The sequence below is a fragment of the Camellia sinensis genome, chromosome 3 (assembly GCF_055761805.1).
Source record: "Camellia sinensis isolate YWXY chromosome 3, ASM5576180v1, whole genome shotgun sequence".
Lineage (NCBI taxonomy): Eukaryota > Viridiplantae > Streptophyta > Magnoliopsida > Ericales > Theaceae > Camellia > Camellia sinensis.
This window is the reverse complement of record NC_138963.1, coordinates 212480896-212484890: the sequence shown is the minus strand read 5'-3', so window position 1 is coordinate 212484890 and position 3995 is coordinate 212480896. Positions and strand designations below refer to the sequence as shown.

General features: G+C 36.8%; 1 pseudogene across 1 annotated transcript; it reads left to right on the top strand.

The window, feature by feature from the left end:
* Nucleotides 1-689: 689 nt before the first annotated feature.
* On the top strand, nt 690-3107 carry LOC114305652 (putative membrane protein At1g75140 pseudogene; annotated as a pseudogene). Its single transcript, XR_014365206.1, has one exon. The product of XR_014365206.1 is annotated as a putative membrane protein At1g75140 pseudogene (transcript).
* Nucleotides 3108-3995: the final 888 nt, after the last annotated feature.

Here is a 3995-nt window from a genome sequence, read left to right as displayed (position 1 = left end):
ATGAAGTTTATACTTTAGAGTCATAAAGTTTGTTGATAAAATCAAAATGTTTATGATTGAGGCCTCGTTTGGCAAGTGTCCCTTTTGGCCAAAAATTTAAAAAGTTATTAAAAAAATTAAAAAGCCAACAACCCATACCAAAAAGTTAAAGATTCTCTTTTCTCTGTACTTTTTGCACATCTTTTAGTAAAAGTTCAAAAAATCATCCAAAACATACTAGTTTTTTTTACATCACATTTTAGCCAAAAAGTTACTAAAAAACATGTTCCCAAACGAGGTGTCGTACTTTAAACAGTTTAGGAAATGTTTATTTTCAAAATATACAACTAAACATATTTTCAAGTTAAAAAAAAAAAAAAATCTTTTCAAAATTAACTTGACCTTGATTTATATTTTGATTTCAAAATTTTAGCAACAAATGGGATAAATTATATTTTAACCCAGCAATTTTATATTCAATTATATTTTGATTTCATCGTTATTTGCACCGTACCTTTAAGCACGGGCATACACTAGTTGTTTAATATAGTAAAATATATATATATATATATATATAAAAAGTCAAAAACTCTTTCTCATTTTGTTTTGTTTTTTTTTTTTTATAAAAAGTCAGAAAAAAAATTATTTTTAAATATATATATATTTTTTTTACTTTATAATTCAACCAAAAAAATCAGTATTACCAAACCACTAGATATTCGTAACTTGTCGCGTCCACCGGTAACAGCGGCCAAAGGTAGTTCGCAGCAAATTCCCCCTCTTATTACCACAAGATCGCTGTCTCCTCCATCAATAATTTTCGCCCGAAAAATGGAACAAATCTCTTGCCCTAATTCACACTCCTGTTACTTCTCCCACTACTAGTCACAAAAATCCTCACACAAACCTCCAAATCTCTGCAATTCCAGCTCACAAATCCACTGCAATCCAACAAGATCTGCGAGCTCTATGGTCCAACAGCTCTGAACTCAGACCCTCACATCTCCAATGGCGAGTCCTCTCAAAGTCAAAGGAAAGTTTTTCCTACTCTATTTCCTTTTTCTGTCCGCTTCACCACACTTTTCTGGGGTTTTTGCAAACTCGGACTCGGTTTCAATCGAAACTGATGTGGTCAGTGTATTGAATCGTCACCAAATTCAGCTAGAAAAACTCGAAGAGCTGGTGAAAAACCTTAGTGAGCTGGTTTCTAGGTTAGAGTCAGGGCTTTTGGAGCCCCCAAAGTCTGGGACTTTATATGAAAAAAAGCACAATATTGAGAAACCATGGCCGTTGGCTCTTCAAGAAAAGGTTAAAATCGATACGAGAAGAAAGTACGATAACGATAAGTCCATTGAGAGAATTGAAAGTGAGAGTAAGGTTCGAGATGTGGAAATTGGGGAGGCAGTGTCAGTCACCAAGTACAGTCCCCTTTGGTCGGAGAATTTTCGGTTCGTGTCGGCCGTTAAACTGGGTTCTGATGCTACTTGCATTAATGTATTGCCGTTTAGGGATTACGAAGGGTTGAGTAAGTATGTTGCAGTCGGGGATGATCGAGGGAGAGTTTATGTATTCTTGCGGAATGGGGATGTTGCAGTCGAGTTTTACACGTTATCAGATTCGCCAATTACTGCCTTGTTGTCTTACATGTCTGTTAATAAGAATGAGAGTGTTTTAGTTACCGGGCATATGAGTGGTTCGATATTGGTGCATAGGGTTTGGGAGGCATCAAATGGAGAGGAATGGACTTCACTTTCTATGGAAAATGTTGGCAAATTTGATTCACCAGAAATTGGGGAAGGTCAGTCATCAATAACTATACTGGAAGTGCATCATGTTGGGAGGATGAGGTATATTTTGTCTACAGATATCAGTGGGAAAATAAGGGTTTCCAGGGAGAATGGAACACTTTATGGTTTGGCCATCCCATCGAGCAGGCCTCTTGCATTTTTGAAGGAAAGGCTTTTATTTCTGACGTCAACTGGTGCAGGATCACTGAATTTGAGGACCATGAAAATCAAGGAGTCTGAATGTGAGGGGTTGAACCATTCTTCTGCTGAGAGTTATGTTTTTGATGCCACGGAGAGGTCAAAAGCGTTTGGGTTTACTTCAGAGGGTTATCTAATCCATGCGTTCTTACTGGGGGATATAATGAACTTCAAGTGCCGGGTTAGGTCCAAGAGGAAGTTTGACGGAGACAAGCCTCTTGCCTTCCAGGTTATTAAGGGTTATTTGATTATTGTTAACAAGGAAAAGGTGTTTGTGTTTAATGTCTCATCTCAGCATTATGTTAGGGGTGGGGGGGCTCAACTTGTTTTCTCCGTTGGTCTTGATGAGATCATATCGTCATTTCTTAATTATCAATCAGGAGATGTAGATGCTCAAAAGAGAATAGTGATACCATTACTAGCCAGTGACCATGAAAAGCTTGTTATTCTTGGTCTTGGGGGTGGCTATGTGGGCATGTATAGTGCCAACCTTCCAGTTTTCAAAGGGGAATTCAATACGATGCTATGGACAAGTCCGGTATTTTTCTTCATTCTTTTCCTCTTTGTGGCATGGCAATTTTTTGCCAAGAAGAAGGAAGCACTTACCTCCTGTGGTCCAGTCGACCCTTTTAGCTCCACGTCTATCACTAATGGAGCTCCATTACATTCTGGCTCTGGTGACAGGTCTTTCACAGAATCTTCTTCAAGAAGTAGTGATATTATGGATTTGAGAGGTGGTGGTCTAAGAGGTCCATCGAGAAGGTACGTCCCTCCATCCCAATATCCTGGTGGATCAACCACTTCCGTTAGGCCTAGTCCTGCAGATACCAACACAAGAACTTCTTCTGTTGATCCCAATTTTAGGATGTCCTCTGAACTAAAATTTAGGGGGTTGAATCTAGAATCTACAGGTTTTCAAAAAAGAAGAGAGAATTTGTTTGTAAACAGTCAAGTTGTGGATGATAGCAGTTGACTTGTAAGATCAACTGCATGAAGTTTTACCACGTTGTGTCAATGTTCTTTTGAAATTTATACTTACACTGTTCTATTTGCACTGGTGGGCTATTTCTGCTTGCCATAGTCATAAACTTTGTAACTTTAGTTATGTGAGAGAGAAATAATTCCAAAATTAAATTCTAAGCATTTCTAATAGGACCATCGATACACTATTGAATTCAGCAAATTGACAATTGCTAGCTTTGGTCCCCATTTTGTAGCTCTGTTTCCTTTAATTTCTGAATGCCTATATAGTACTCTTTGTGCAAGCATGCCAACTGAGCATATTGCAATAACTGAGCGCCAGTTTGACATTTCCTTGTGCTAATGTTTGGTTATTTCAACGTCAAATTTACTTATCCTTTAATTGTTGCTGCGTTGACTGGCCTTGATTAGTAATGTCTAACATGAGAGACATACAAGACAAGGTATGTACTGCGTAGGTGACTGTTTGAATTTTATTTTTTATTTTTTATTTTTTAATTAAAGAAAATCCCATTCTGTTATACTGAGGGCGAATACATGATATGTTTATCCTTTCGTATCTCCTTTTAATTGTAGTTAGTCATTTCCAACAAACTTGCTACAACGGCCTTGGCATTTTTTGGGTTGTCTTTTTCCGTCTGTTTTTTTTAACCCAATCTTTTTCCTTCTTCTCTTCCGTCTTTTCTAGAGTTTTGGGGAAATTGTACATTCATATACAGATATAGGAGCTTTTGTTTGAATGTATACATTGGGCGTATAAGGCGCCCCGATTTTTGGCATCTCTTTCAATAGATTTAACTCGTCAAAAACTAATTGACTATATATCTTTAGCTCAAAATTTTGTTAAAATGCCAACAGACTAGACCAGAGAAGTTTCTGCCCTGTTGTAAATTTTTTTTTTTCCTTCTTCTTGTTAGATTTCATAGTATTGTTTTGGGAAATAGGTTAAAAGTTGGCTTTTTATTTTTTTATTTTTTTGGTAAAAAAAAGTCAAGAGGTGATATAATTCAAAAAAGTTAAAAAGCCAAAAAAAAACTGTCTTTTAGCCAA